Genomic DNA, 16,527 nt, shown 5'->3' with positions numbered 1-16,527 from the left:
ATAATTATTGCATAGTACTTAAAATATCCATTAACTAAATTACACACGAACCTAGAGAGCAATAATAGAGCCAAAGAGGGGAAAACAAAAAAGACAATGGGCAGACAGTGGAGGTAAAATTGGGTCAGGTTAGGTTATGTCCCTAACAGTAGCAGTATGGCTGCCGTAGGTATAACCCTTACAACAGCAATATGACTGCATCAGGCTTTGGAGCAGGCTGGGATAACTTTCAGAGAGCAACCATAGCTAAAAGCAAACATCAAGGAACATCAGGCGGCAGGATGTTTTGGTGGCTGTATGCATTGTTACAACTTGGTAGTCAGACCAAAAAAAAAAAAAAAAGGGGGGGGGGGGCGTCTTGGATTAAATATTGGTTTGATAAAAATCAAGAGAGGAAAATACAGTGAAGACAGTGGAGTCCAGAACTATAACAGAATATGGCTATGCTTGGGACATTTATTTATTAAAACATCTTAATTGTCTGCCAACTTATAAAGCAGTAGCCCAAAGCAATGTACAGTTAAAAAAAAAAAAACAAATAATGGACATTTGTAGGACACAGTTGAAAGTTCAATAAAAGACATGGGAGGTAGCTAGTGTTGATTTAAGCATGTGAACTAATATGCTCATCTATCCAAAGTTAGAGAGAACCAGAAAGAAGTAGTCTAAACTGTGCAGATTGAATGGACCACTTTGTCTTTCAAAATAATGTATTAACAGAGTCACGACACTACATAATGTGAAATGACAAACAATATAAGACATTTATTGCAGGACATTCCACACTGCTAGCTTTTACTGGCAAAACCTAAATGAGATACACCACCAAAAGGTTCAGAATTCTAAGTCAACCTGGAGCAAATACCCAAACTAAGTTGTTTTATGCACAAAAATAAAAGTATGTAGATTTCACAAATATATCCCAGGTAAAGTTTTATACCCCAGACAAAAAAACTTGCTTTGCTTACTTTCAACCAAGAATGCACATTTGACTATCACATGAAATTGATCCTAGGCAACTTTAGGTACCAACTAAAATCATGACTGTTTTCCCCATTGCTCTGTGTATTAGGTCCTCAGTTTAGGAATGGTGATCAAGGGCTGAATATTGCTTTGGCCTAACCTGTAGTGGTTTCTTGGAATGGCAATTTACTTTTCTGGAGCTTCAGCAGAGGTATTCGAGGAATGTTTAATACTTCTAAAAATGCTCCTAAGCTAAAACTGGAATCTGGGGTCTGATGAGTGACTAGAAGATGGATATGGCTGCTGTTTCTACTTTCATCTTATTTCTTTACAACTTTTTTATACCACCTATATGAACAAACATTTAAGCCTATTGTTGAGATGGCAATTTCCTTTGCTTGCCCAGCCTACAAGTTTAATAGTTGATGTCATAAGTGGTGGGCTCCTTTAAACAGCACTGAGAGATCATATGGGGTTGAATGTATTCCTTTTTGAAATTTTTATTGCCAACAATATCAAAAGAAAAACAATTCAGAGCAAATAGATTCTTCCAAATACAAAACCTGGCACCTATATCCCTGACCTTCTCAATACCCACCAAATGATTTCATAATAAGATTCACTTGCTGTATTGATTGTCAGTTGCCTCTGAGTTACCCTGTTTGCCCGAAAATAAGACAGTGTCTTATATTAATTTTTGCTACCAAAGATGCACTAGGCCTTATTTTCAGGGGATGTCTTATTTTTTCATGAAGAAGAATTCACATACCGGTATATTGTTGAACAAAAAAATGAACATTTATTATATTCTGGTTATGCTGGTTTGTGATGACAACTAACTGTGAATCCTATCAAGAATTTCTTGTTACTAACATTGCGGTAGTTCTATGTACCGTACAACAATCATTTACGGTACATTTACAGATCCCCATATTTTTAAACACAAACCAAGATTTATTCTATGACAGTCATGTCATCATCTTCTGGCACATCATCATAACAATCTAAACCCTGAATTTCCTGGTGAATTTCTTGTAACTGCATTTCTTTCAGAATTATTGGCCCAAATCTCTCATGTCTAGCAATAGCACTGTCCTTAAATGAATACTTTTTGTCAAGGTAGCCTGCTCGTGATTTTCTCCCATGAATTCTTCACCCAAGACACAACCTCTTGCAGTTTAGGCTTCACAAAGTTTCCACGCTGATTTCTCTCCATTCTATTTTCAATGTAGTCATTAATTTGCATGCGCAAATTGTCCTTGAATGGCTTGTTTATTGCAATATCAAGAGTCTGGAGATAGGCCGTCATTCCTGCGGGAATCATTATTGAATCTATTCTTCTTGCGTGAAGAAATGTCTTCATGTCTTTAGTGCGGTGTGTGCTGGCTGCGTCCCAGACTAGCAGACCTCTTTGGCTCCCTCACATAACAAGCGGAAGCATTAAATCGACCCACTTCCTTATAACTGCTTGTGTGGCCCAGGCTTTTTCAGTTTCAAGAATAAAAATGCCTGAAACACATTCAATCTTATCCTTCGTGCCCTTAGAAATGATTAAAGGTGGGACTTTAGTGCCATCCAGATGAATTGCCAAAATACAGGTAACACGTGCACTTTCGTAAGCAGTGGAGGGAATGTACACTGAGGAGGCACCACGCTGTTCAATTGTTGTTTGAGATGCTTGGCCCATAAAAACTGCAGTTTCATCCATAGCAATCATGTTGGAAAGATTGTATTTAGATAAGTCAGCGTCATCAATAAAGGACTTGAATGCAAATGCACGTTTAATAATTTCAGCATCTTCCAGCTTAAACAGTGTTGTGGATCTTCTTAAAGACAGTTCACTTCGCTGAAGGAAACTATCCAGCCAGTGTTGTGATGCTTTGAATTCTTTGGGGGCTATATCGAACTGTGGTGCCATTGCAAGGGCAACTTCTTGAATCTGAGCCCTATTCACAACCAAAGCCTTTGCTCTCCTGTCAACAACCCATTCACAGATCAGGTCTTCCAGCTCGGCAAATAATGGTTGCCGACCTGATCCACACTTGCGCTTTTTAGCATTTCCGTTGTCCACTTGTTGACTGAGGTTACCGTAATCTGCTCGCCATTTTCGGACCAATCGGATACTCAACATTTTCTCTTTGCAGAAAGCAGTAAGATTTTTGCCCTGAGAGTCTTCCACGATTCCTTTCTTGTACTCGACGGAATAGCTCTTTCTTTTTGCGCTCATGTCTAGGGGTAAAAATATAGTACCAGTACTGTTTATTTCTTGTACTTTAGACCTTTCAGCAGAGAAGCAGACACCCCCTAAAGAATCAAAATGGCACACTGGTTGCCTGACTCACACACAGGGCCACAAAAAAGGGCTGAAAAGTACCTGGCTCCCACAGACTGGAACGATTTCCCACAGCAGTTCCTGGACCACTTGTACAGCAGGGATGGTATTGCGGCTTCCGGCCACCAGGAGGACCTCAACACTCCTCTTCTCGGGTCACAGCGGCCCTGCTGCCGGGGCCTCTTCCTCTTCTCGGGTCACAGCGGCCCTGCTGCCGGGGCCTCTTCCTCTTCTCGGGTCACAGCGGCCCTGCTGCCGGGGCCTCTTCCTCTTCTCGGGCCACAGCGGCCCTGCTGCCGGGGCCTCTTCCTGGGCCGCTGCAATGATTTGCGGCGGCCCGTAAGCGCTTCTCTTCTGCACGTGCTGATGCTCCTTCTCCTTCCTGCCCACGCGTCTCCGGCAACGCTTATTTCCGGGGTCGCGCAGGCAGGAAGGAGGAGGAGCATCAGCGTGTTTGAACGCGATCATTTTCTTCGGGCCGTGGTGATGTGAGTTCCACCACGGCCCTGCCGATCTGCCTGCTACATGCGTGTCACTGACGGCCGCATGAGCCTCCCTGCGCCCGGGGGCATTGGCTCCCCTCGGGATACCACTGCTCGCGGCGCCCCCTACTGTAATACCATACTTTGGCTTGAAACTTTATACCGGTACAGTAATTTTAAAAAATGCAAGCTGCGTCTACGGTAAGAAGCATCCGTGAAGCATTAGGCCCGCGCAACCCATTTTACTGTATAGAGCGCTATACAGTATCCTGGGTGCGCTGGCCTAACGCTTCACAGACATGCTGGTACCGGTATCTGTCATTTCAAATGTCATTTGAAATGACAGGTACCAGGAAGTGGACGGTTCTCCTATGCTTGGGACTGCCAGTCCTCTCTCCTCTCCTCCCGAAGCAAGCAACGAAAGCGGAAAAAAATAAAAGTTGCAAGAGAGAGAGGGGAGAGAGGACGGGCGATCCTACCCGCGGGACTGCCAGTCCTCTCCCCTCCTCCCAAAGCAAGGCGCGAAAAGCAGCCTTGCTCCGGGAGGAGGGGAGAGGACTGGCAGTGTAAAGCAACGATGTGACTTACTTTTTTCACAGCCCTCCTCCAGAGACGGACTTCGATAGACACAGATCGCGGCTCTCCTGCCTCCCGGTGGCGAAGATGGATGCCTGCACCGGCGAAAGCGGCCCCTGTACATGCGATTGGGCCTCTCAATGCGTGACGTCACGACGTTTGGCGTCACGGCACGTGACATCACGCATTGAGCGGCCCAATCGCATGTACAGGGGCCGCTTTCGCCGGTGCAGGCATCCATCTTCGCCACCGGGAGGCAGGAGAGCCGCGATCTGTGTCTATCGAAGTCCGTCTCTGGAGGAGGGCTGTGAAAAAAGTAAGTCACATCGTTGCTTTACACTGCCAGTCCTCTCCCCTCCTCCCGGAGCAAGGCTGCTTTTCGCGCCTTGCTTTGGGAGGAGGGGAGAGGACTGGCAGTCCCGCGGGTAGGATCGCCCGTCCTCTTTCCCTTGCAACTTTTTTTTTTCGCTTTTTTATTTTTTTTTTGCTTTTTCGATTTTTTTGTGCTTTCATTGCTTCGGGAAGTGGGGAGAGCACTGGGGCTGCCCCGGAGACCAGGGCAGCCCCTGACGCAGCCAGGGCAGGTGAGCGGGGGCTGGGGGAAAGTTTGCCGCCTACCCTTACCCCTGCCTCTAACGCAGGGGTAAGGGTAGGCGGTAAGTTAGCAGGTTAAACGCGGGCAAAACGGCAGGGGCGAGGGAATACCGTAGCTAATTCGATCGTTTTATATGTACTATGTGCTAGGTCTTACTTTCGGGGAAGGCCTTATATTTAGCAATTTGGCAAAACCTCTACGAGGTCTTATTTTCGGGGGATGTCTTATTTTCGGGGAAACACGGTATGTTGTTATGCTCTCATTATTTGTATACTAGTTGGTATTAACATGTCACCCGCTGAGTTGCAGGCAACATTAGAGTGGCTCTCAGGTGCGATGGCTTTTCTGCAGGGATGTAGCCACTGTAGCTGAGCGCAGCAAAGTGAGGAGTCTGAACAGGGCACAGACATGTGGGCCTCTGTCCACGCGTCTCACAGTGGCTCCTGGCAGCCTGAACAGGAAGAGTGCAGCAAATGACTAGGCACAGACAGACATCAGATGGAGGCGTATTATATATATATAGAGAGATTTGTAACTGTATTTTTAAGTATACTTTGTAACTCATTTTAAGTCCTTTGAGTGAAGGACAAGAAAGAAAACTATAAATGAAAGCAACCAAACTGTTTTCTAAATAAAAAACAGTGGGAAATTACTACTTACCTGATAAATTTCCTTTTCTTAGACCAGATAGATGAATTCAGAACCAGTGGATCTATTGAGCGGACCCGCCAGCCCAACTCTGAACTCCCTCAGTATCCTGCGATGAACCTCATCCAGCCCCATGGCCTTGTCCACTTTCAGTTTTCCTAGCTTTTCCCATACATTCTCTTCTGTAAACTGAGTTTCATCCATCCCATCTCCACCAATGGTTTTGTCAACCAGCAAAGGTCCTTCTCCAGTGTCTTCTTTAGTGAACACCAAACTAAAGTATTTGTTTAATATTGCTGCCTTTTCTTCATCTCTCTTCACACACTGATCATTGTCACTTATGGACACCAGCACCATCAGTTCCTGAAAGTGAGCTCCACAACCCTGGAGGCTCACATCTGTCCAGAGATTTTAGGGAAACCCCTTTTCTTAGATGATTCACTTGTAATCACTACTGTAGTTAAGAGCAGATCTCCATCGTCTGTTGTAGCCAAATCGAATAGTCCTGAGACTGAGGGCTCCAACGAGACAGCAGGGAGCACTGAAGAGGGCACGTACGTGCTCTCGTCCACAGCACCACTTCCAGGGTCACCATCAGTCCAAGCACCTGTAGATAGGACCTCACTGTCTGGCATATTGTGTTCATGAATAGACGCACCTATGCCATCACTTCTGAATACAACTTTCCGGCAGGAAAACCCTGCCCTGCTTCATGCTGAACCAAACTCTGAGATACTCTAGCGACTAAGTTAGCTGAAGACAGCTCTTGGCCAGGTTCACCACTCAACCGAGCTCCTGCAACAGGGAGATCACCTTGGATGACTTGGCCCAAATCAGCCAGTCATCCAAGTATGGGTGTATCAGGATCTCATCCTCTGCCGCCACCACCACAACCTTGGAAAAGATTCTAGGCGCAGTGGCAAGACCAAAAGGAATTGCTCAAAACTGATGACGACCCAAGACCATGAATCCCAGAAAACTGTGCTCTAGCCAGATGGGAATATGCAGGTATGCCTCTGACCGATCCAAGGAGGACAGAAACTCCTCAGACTGCATTGCCATTACCACTGAGCACAAAGTTTCCATGCAAAAATGAGTCACTGCAAATGACTGTTGACCCCTTTGAGATTTATTTATTATTTATTTAGTAATTTTTATATACCGACATTAGAAAGGCACATCATGCCGGTTCACATATTAACAAAAGCAAAGAAAATACATTGTAACAGGGGAAGGGAAGAGAGTTGAATATAATAACTAAGGCAGAGGCAAGAAAAAATAGGAATGTAAACAAGAATGAAAACATGAAAGTTCAAGAACAACTGAGGGGCAACTAATAAATAGGGATAAAATAAGTTCAAACAACACACATGTTATAAAATCATCCGTAGATTTGTTCATGCCGGGTTGTGCAAACAAATCTACGCCGGTGCGTAGATTGTAAAATCTGCCCCAATAGGCTTTACACAATGAAATCAAAATGGGATTCCTTCTTTGGCTCAGAATCAACCCTTGGTACTTCCAGCATCTTTAATGTCTGGGAAATCAGAACTGGTATTTCATCTCTATGAAATAACCACAACATAGCCCTATACAGTTCCAGTCCTGGAGGAATTTTCCCATCCTCCAGGGAGTAAGGATCGGCTTCATCATCCATGCCATCTGGGTCCTTATCGAGAAGACCAGCTGCCAATCTAGGAGTACTTTGGCACTTAACCGCAGCGTCAGGTGTGCGGGATGTCACCACCTGCGACTCTAGCCTGGCAAGACTGGTCGGGGCCAAGGACTGTGCCTGAAGGAAGGATTAAAATCCTTGAAAATATTCCACCCAAGAAAAGGCAGAAGGATCCATGCCAAAACCAGGAGGCACCTGTACTGTATTCATTGAGCTACCTTCCCCTGCTGACAAACTAGTTAAGGGAGTTTCAAGGTCAGGCCCTCATCAGGCTGGGAAGAACCAGGCTTAGCAAAATCAGACAAAGGTAATTCACTTTGAGCTTCTAAGCAGCACTGGCAAAAGATAGTGGGCATGCTAGGCTGAGATGCCTGAATAGGACAGGCAGTACAGAGGGAAAAGCGCTTAGTTATAGGCACCATCAATATGTCAGTATGCTTAATAGGCGACTGAAAGGTGTGCGTCTAGCTGAATTTGCGCGGAAAAAAAAGTGTGTCCAAAATGTAGGTGTCCCAAATCTAGGCATGCAAAATTTAGGTGTCCCAAAGTTTGAGCACACAACCCTGTGCGCGATAAGCGCCCAAAACCTGAGCATCCTAGCCCAGATCAAGTGCACAGGCAAGCGTGTGCCGAAATCAGATGCCGCTACCAACTGGACGCCCACACAGGCATCCAACTAAGGGTCCAAAAACTCTGTGCACAACTTAGACACACAGCCAGACACCCTGAAGAAGGCAGTCTAACGCGCAGGAAAAAGGGTGCATAAATGGCCGCCACAGCCTACCATGCAGTGCACAGAGAAAAGCCTCAGAGTGGGGCCTAACCCAAAAAGACCCTCAACCCACCAGGCTGCCTATGTCCCTTTAACTCCTTCAGGAGCAGGAACAATGCTGGATCGACACTCCGAGCATACAGACAGGAAAAAGGAGGAGCCCTGCAGAAAACCCTCCTTCGTGTTTGTTTGTTTTTTTAAAGATTTACCTGAGCTCAGCTCTTCCTGGCTGAGTACAGAATCAGTCTCCGGCTGCAGGGGAAGAAGGCATATACCATCACCATCTTGCTCAGCTTCCTGCAACCGCTGCCATTCAGTTGTTTGAACAGTTAAGTCTATGCCGGCTGAAAAACCAGCTAACGAACCAAGATACTCATCTGAGGAACCACAGAAATCACCTCAGGAATTCTCAACTGGGGGAGGGACCAATTGGTATCACCTCAGGAGAGCAGGGCAAATTACATTTCCTTCTTTTTCTCCTTCTAGAACTTAAAACAATCCCCAGTAGGGAGATGCATGTCCACTATCTGCTGGAGACGGAGAATACTGGCAGGCTATCGTCACTGCAGGAGTATATATACTGTGATGTCAGCTTTGCTCAGTCTCCATCTGCTAGCAGAGGTGCATAACCCACTGGTTCTGAATCCATCTGTCTGGGTGCTAAGAAATAGGATATTATAGATTATCTATTTGATGGCCTATTATAGGATGTGGGCTATATTTGTGAATGTACCGATTGTCTTTGTAGATTGTTTTAAAATATATTTTGTACAGTATATTTTTCTATGTTAATGTTTCTAAATTGTCCATTGCATTGAGATGTTTCAGAATATACGGTATAAAACTGGAAAGAAATAAATCTAACTCAGATATTAGAACAGCTTTTAAAAAGATTAGTTTTATTCTATGCAACTTGGAGGCAGTGAATCTCAGAGGAGACTTCATTCTTTCACAAAGATAAGAAAGCAAACACTGCTGTAGAATGGCTCCTGCAGCTTATACCTTTCCTTATGCACCCATTTCGCTGGCTCTCTCCACTGCCAACAATTCAATACAATTTATTTTTGAAAAGGAGTACTTTTTCCATCCATTAGACTTCAGGCTCTCTCAGGATAACTAACAACTGATGTTGTCAATGATTTACAATTAGATTAGACAGAGCACACAGTGACCACATTTCCTGTGCTGCCAGCTTCATGCTGTAAATTTTAACTTGATTTTAAGGAAGGACTGTTTTACTGTTAAGCTTATCAGGTTATGGAATCTTCTACATGGTGTTGTCAAAATCTTACATTTTTAAGAAAAGCTGAACACTTTCATGAGCATATGAACTGATGTGATGATTCAGTATATATTGCAGAGTAGGATTGCTGCAGTTAAGGCCAAGATTTTAACATGCAAAGAGACTACTGTTTTCATAGCCCCCCCCCCCCCCCCTCATCAGGTGCAGAGGGAGTCCCAGCCATCGTGCTATACAGTAACATCATGGGTCAACCCTGGGTGCATGTGTATCATGTTCTGGACAAAGCAGCAGTCTATGCCCCTGGCTGAAGCTTGCCACTGCAGGACTAGGATAGATGGAAAAAGAGAGGCGTGGGTGCGGGAGCACTTGGCTTTCTTGAGGGCGGACTCCACTACAACAGATTTGTGTGGGAGGTGGCGCCTCTCAAACCCTAACGCTTGTTGCACTAAGTAAGTGGCATCCACTTTCCGATTTACTGGAGGAATGGTCACAGAGTGTTCCCAGATCCTGAGGAGTAGCTCCTTGAAAATATCATGGACTGGGACTGCTTCTATTTCCTTTGGGGCATCCACAAACTGGAGGAATCGCTCAGGAGGAGGGTATCGGTGGCCACTGGGCCGAGGGTACCCCGGGCACCGGCTGAGTCGGAAGTACGTCCAAAAGGACGTCTAGACCTCAAGCAGGTGTGCCAAGAGAGAACGCAGGCTCCAGCACTGGCATGGGAACCGGTGCCGATGATGGTTCGATACCCCGCAAGGCTACTGATACCGCTAGCTGAATTCTGCGATCCAACTCCTCTTGAAAACTTGATAAAGACAGAACGGACTGAGGAGGAGGAGGAGAAGGCGGCGTCACCAGAGCCTCCTTGGAGGCCTGAGGAGGCTTGGTGCCCAGCACCGATACCGGTGGGGAATGCCTGGTATCCCGGGTCTGAGAGAAATTGAAGCCTCCTCTACAAGGGGTCGCTCCGGTGCTGCACCCGTCCTAGTGCCATGTACAGACGGTGACTGGTGTCGATGCCTGCAGGGCTTCCCTCGATGCTCAGTCCGGTCTTTCCCTGGCACCAAGGAAGGCGAAGATCCTGATGTCTTGGAATGCGTGGACACTGGAGATGGCCTATCTCTGGCCCCTCTCTCTCGAGAGGATCCTGATGGAGGAGTGGAGAGGGACAGCGTGTCTAGCGACTCCCCCCAGCCTCCGGGTGTCAACGCCCCTGATGCCAGAATAGATGGATCAGACATTTTGGCCCCCAAAATGAATAGAAGAGAAAAGCTCCACTACCTCAAGGCAAAACTTCGCAGAAAACAAGAGACTGAACAGGGACCCTGCGTGGACGCATGGATAGTGGCATGCTGAGTGTGCCAGTCAAAGTCTTCCATGCCGGGCTCCATCTGATGATGTCACCCATGTGATGACTACCATCCTGCTTGACCTAGGAGAACTATTGTTCTGCCATGCCTGCATCCCAAACAGCCATGGTGCTCAGATACACAGCTTCTCTCTCTCCTCTTATTTTGGAACCTCAAGGGGGACCAGAGGCGGGGGGGGGGGGGGGGGGGGGGAAATAAAAAAGTATTCACTCTTGCTGGGAAGACCTCCACATGGGGTATAGGAATTCCTGTTGCTTCTCCTCCTCTTTTTTTCCCCCAACTTTATGCAAGTCCCATCCCAGAGCAGAAAGGAAAAAGAAAGGGGAAAAGAGCCAGCAAAAGCAACTTGGAGGGGGAAGGAGCATCCCCCAGCCCTATTACCTATCCTGGGTTCCTAATCCCCTAAAATGGAGGAACTCCCCCTACCAACGTAGTCACCAGACACCCCCCCCCCCTAAGGAGGGGGGGAAGATGTGAGGGGGCTCTTTCAGGATGAAGAGATTTGATTCCCAGGAGCAGGCTTCCACTAGTGGAGAGGGGGGGAAAGCAGCCCCAAAGGACTGTAGTCCCGGAAGCAAAGGACTCAACCAGGTCGAGGACAAACCAAATGTGTCTTCTGTTTCCATCAGCTGTGAAGAAGGGGGAAATACCATATGGAACAGGAAGATAAGGCAAAGGAAGGATTCATTGCTTGGTGTGTCAAAAGCTGCTGAGGAATGCAGAGAGAACAGAAGCATAGGAGGAGTGCTTGACTGAATGAATACACCCCCCAAAAATACAGGGAGGTATAAAACAGGAGCACCTAGGGCATGTTTGAACAGTTTCAAATGCAATGTTCTAAAAATACTCAGATTGCTTACAATCACAAAGAGAAAGCAAGGGGAGAAAAATCTGTGAGGTTTTTTGTGAACTATCAGTTCAATAGATTTGAAGAGATATAAAAGGACAAAGACCAGGTGCAGCTGGACAGAGACAGTGACTCAGGAGAGGCATTTTCAAGACTAGAATTACAACTGCCTTTTTGAAGCAATGTGGACAGAAGAGGAGAAAGGTAACATGAACGCAAGACTGTCAAAAATAGGTAGGAGACAGCATTGCTCCAATTTGCCCCATCCTTCCCTCCCCTCCCTCCTCCTCCCCCTCTAATATTCCTTCTCCATCCACCTCTATTCCTTCCCCTTTTCCCTCTGTACCAACTTTCCCACGTTTCCTTCATTCGCTTCCTCCCTCTTACTTTTGTTCTTCTAGTTTCTTGGTTTTTCCTCTAATTTTCGCTCCCTCCCCCTTCACTTTTTACAGGAAAATTAGTTTTTACCTGTTAATTTTCGTTCCTGTAGTACCACGGATCAGTCCAGACCGTGGGTTGAGCCTCCTTTCCAGCAGGTGGAGACAGATTAAAACTGAAAGGGTGTCCTACATGAGGACAGAGCCTACCCTGTAACCCCTTCAGTATAACCATTGTCAAAGCAGAAAACAATAAAACCAGAACAGGATCAAGCAAGTAACTAGAAAGCTCAATGGAGCAACTGTAGAACCATGTGAGAAAATAGTAGGACTATACGCTCTTGCATATAATTGATACTTGGAAAAACCAAGGCTTCTGGTGTAATTGCTCAGGATTATAGCAAACAATTAGGTATCAAAATCTGTGAATCTGCAGAACAAGCTTCGAGAGAACAGAAAAAGAAAAAACAGACAGGGAAGGGCGTCTGGACTGATCTGTGGTACTACAGGAACGAAAATTAACAGGTAAGAACTAATTTTCCTTTCCCTGAACGTACCCGGATCAGTCCACACCGTGGGATATACCAAAGCTTCCCTATCCCAGGTGGGACCAAGACAGTCCCGCTTGAAGCACCTGCCGCCCAAAAGAAAAACATCGGCGCTTGCACATCCAGATGGTAGTGTCGAGCAAAGGTATGCAGGGACGACCAGGTGGGGGCCCTGCAAATCTCTTGTGGAGAGACCGATTGACTCTCCGCCCAAGAAGTAGCCTGAGAACATAGCGAGTGGGCCTTTAAGCTTTCCGGAATAGTCCATCCCTGGCAGAGATAAGCCGAGGAAATGGCTTCTTTCAACCCTCGAGCAATAGTGGTCTTGGAAGTCGGCTTGCCGCGATTGGGACCACTCCAGAGGACAAAGAGATGATCGGAGACCCGAAAGTCGTTGGCAACCTGAAGATACCAGAGTAGAACGCGTTTGACATCCAGTTTACGAAGGTCGCCACCAGCGGTACCCGTAATTTCCTCCGGGGAAAACGCTGGAAGCTCTATCGACTGGTTGACATGGAAAGCGGACACCAGCTTTGGAAGAAAAGAAGGCACCATTTTGGGAGAAACACCGGAGTCAGAAAATCGCAAAAAGGGTTCCCGACAGGACAACGCTTGAATCTCAGAGACCCGCCGAGCGGAGGCGATCGAAACAAGGAAGACGGTCTTGAGTGTAAGGTCCTTTACCGTTGACCCGCGGAGGGGTTCGAACGGAGCAGAACAGAGGGCCCGTAGGACCAGATTAAGACTCCACAAAGGACAGGTATCGCGAGCGGGCAGTCACAGGTGTTTTACTCCCCTCAAAAACCGAACCACGTCCGGGTGAGCCGCTAAAGGATGACCCTCGACCCGTCCGAGGAGAGAGCCAAGAGCGGAGACTTGCACGTGAAGGGAACTGAAGGAGAGGCCCTTGGAGGGACCCCTCTGCAGAAAAGAAAGAACTAACGAGACCGGGGGCGGAGCGCGCTGAGACACCTGACTCCTCACAGACAGTCTCAAAGACCTTCCAGACACGCACGTAGGTTAGAGTAGTCGACTGCTTCCGAGCTTGAAGCAAAGTAGAGATAACCTCTTCCTTGTAGCCCTTGCATCTTAGACGCCGCCGTTCAAAAGCCAGGCCGCTAGACAGAAGCGAAAGGGCCTGGTCAAAAAATACGGGCCCCTGCCGGAGCAGACAAGGAAGATGGCTGAGTCGCAGAGGGCCGTCCGTCGCCAGGATGACAAGAACCGCGAACCATGGCCTGCGTGGTCATTCTGGTGCTACCAGAACCACGGGCCCCCTGTGGAGTTCTATTCTCCTGAGAACTTTTCCCACTAGGGGCCATGGAGGAAACAAGTACAGAAGAACGTCCGTGGGCCAAGGAAGAGCCAGAGCATCCACTCCCTCCAAGCCGTGGTCCCTCCAGTGGCTGAAGAACCGATTGGCCTTGGTATTGCACATGGTCGCCATTAAGTCCAGGTGGGGCTGACCCCACCTTCTGACGATCAGGTCCATGGCTGCTTACGACAGTTCCCACTCTCCCGGATCGAACGATTGGCAACTGAGAAAATCCACCTGAACATTTTCCTTGCCCGCAATGTGGGAGGCCGCCAGACAATCCAGGTGTCGTTCCACCCAGGCAAAGAGACAGCTGACTTCAGGGCTACCAGGCGACTATGGGTGCCCCCCTGACGATTGATGTACGACACGGTGGTGGAGTTGTCGGACAGCACTCTTACCGCTTTGCTGTGTATGAGGGGCAAGAACTCCTGCAGAGCCAGACGCACCGCCCTGGCCTCCAGCCGACTGATGTGCCAGTGAGTCTGAATGGGTGACCATATACCCTGAGTGGACCGGGACAGGCAGACCGCACCCCAGCCCGAGAGACTGGCGTCCGTGGTCTCTATCGTCCACTGCAGAGACTGAAGGGGCATTCCCCGGAGAAGATGGGGGAGCGAAAGCCACCACTGCAAGTCGGCGATGGTAGAGGGTGAAAGAGGGAAGACTATGTGAAACTGTTCTGACACCGGCTGCCAACATGATAGCAAAGCTTTCTGTAACGGTCGCATATGAGCAAAGGCCCAGGGGACTAGGTCGATGGTGGAGGCCATGGACCCTAGGACCTGCAAGTAGTCCCAGGCCGTTGGAAGAGGCAGCGAGATCAAGTCCCGGATCTGGCCGATCAACTTGAGGGCCCGCGAACAAGGCAAGAAGTGGGCTCCCAGGAACTCTAACTCCTGGGAGGGCTGCAGGTTGCTTTTGGAAAAATTTACTATCCACCCTAGAGACGCGAGGAGGGCCAATACTCGATCTACCGCCTGTTTGCAGAGAACCTCCAACTTGGCCCGCACAAGCCAGTCATCCAGATAGGGATGAACTAAAACGCCTTCCCGACAAAGGGCTGCCACCACCACCACCACCATGATCTTGGTGAAGGTGTGAGGCGAGGTCACGAGGCCAAATGGTAGGGCCCGAAACTGGAAATCCCGGTTGAGAATGTGGAAGCGAAGATACTTTTGGTAATCGCGGTGGATCGGGATATGGAAGCACGCCTCTGTCATATCGAGCGAGGCGAGGAACTCTTCGGGGCGAACCGCCACAATGACTGCTTGCAGGGTTTCCATGTGAAAACGCGGAATTTTGAGGGCTTTGTTGACCTGTTTGAGGTCCAGGATTGGCCAAAAAGCTCCGTCCTTCTTGGGAACGACGAAGTAGATGGAATACTGGCCTGCACCAAGCTCTCTTTCCGGGACCAGGACAACTGCGCCCAGGCTCAGTAGTCTGGCGATGGTTTGCTCCACCGCTTTTCTTTTGGAGCGCCCGCAAGGGGAGAATAGGAATAGATCCGGTAGGTCGCGGAAAAGCTCGAAGGCGTACCCCGTCTCGTACAATGTCGAGGACCCACTGGTCCGACGTGATTTTGACCCATTCCTCGAAAAAAAGAGAGAGGCGACCGCCCAGAAACGGGATCGAGGAATGGGCCGGCTGACCTTCATTGAGTGGCAGGCTTAGGGGTGGAGCGCGCGAGCTGGCTCTCGCAAAAGGGACGACGCCCACGAAAGGGCTGCAACCAAGACTGAGACCGAGAAGAATAACCCCTCGTGGAGTCACCCTGTCCGCGTGGGGTATACCTTCTCTGTCCCCGGAAACGAGGACGGGAGGGTATGAAGGAGCGTGCTGGTCTCGGACGATCCTCCGGGAGCTTATGGATCTTGTTGTCCCCCAAGGAATCCATAAGCTTCTCCAAGTCCTCACCAAACAGCAACTTTCCTTTGAAGGGCAGCGAGCCCAACCGTGCTTTGGAGGATAGGTCAGCCAACCAATTGCACAACCACAGGAGGCGCCTTGTGGACACCGCCGAGGCCATCGCTTTCGCCTGGACGCAGAGGAGGTCGTAGCGTGCATCAGTCCCATAGGCGATGACGGCTTCTAAATGCTTGGCCCGCTCCGCCTCTGCCGACGGGAGGTCCTGGGCCCCGAGTAACTGTTGGGTCCACCTAAGACCTGCCCGCAACATGAGACTGCTGCAGGCAGTCGCGTGGACCCCCAGGGCCAGGACCTCGAAAATGCGTTTCATGTGCGCTTCAAGCTTAAGGTACTGTCCGTCCTTCAGGGCAGTCGATCCCTCCACCGGGATGGTAGTGTGTTTGTTGACCGCAGAGACGTAGGAATCCACTGAGGGATTTCTCAACATTTCCAAACTGTCCTCCGGGAGGGGGTATAGCTTGTCCACAGCGTGTCCCACCCGGAGTCCAGCTTCAGGAGCCTTCCATTCCCGCAGGAACAATAGCTTGTGCATGGGATAAAATGGAAAAGTGCTTGCTGGAGCCCTGAGTCCCACCAGGACCGGGTCCATATTTTTGGGCAAGGAGTCCGTAAGGGTATCCGCAGAGGGCCCCCTCCAACCCCAATTCCTGGAGGACAAAGGGGATGAGGGGTTCCAACTCCTCCCTTTGGAACATACGGAGGGCCCTGGGATCGTCCCCTTCCAGGGGAGGGAAGGTAGCCACGGAATCAGAAAGGGGGTCAGGGTCCGGAAGGACCGGGTCCACTGGGGGAGTCAAGGGGGGGGGGGGCCTCACTCGGGACCACCCGCACCCGAAGAGACCCCTGGGGATCCGC

General features: G+C 48.7%; 1 protein-coding gene across 2 annotated transcripts in view; it reads right to left on the bottom strand.

Moving 5' to 3' along the window:
• Positions 1–16,527, bottom strand: part of FAM234A (family with sequence similarity 234 member A) — a 155,007-nt gene that overhangs the window by 100,722 nt on the left and 37,758 nt on the right. The window lies entirely within an intron of this gene.

The sequence above is a fragment of the Rhinatrema bivittatum genome, chromosome 14 (assembly GCF_901001135.1).
Source record: "Rhinatrema bivittatum chromosome 14, aRhiBiv1.1, whole genome shotgun sequence".
Lineage (NCBI taxonomy): Eukaryota > Metazoa > Chordata > Amphibia > Gymnophiona > Rhinatrematidae > Rhinatrema > Rhinatrema bivittatum.
This window is presented reverse-complemented; position numbering and strand designations above follow the sequence as displayed.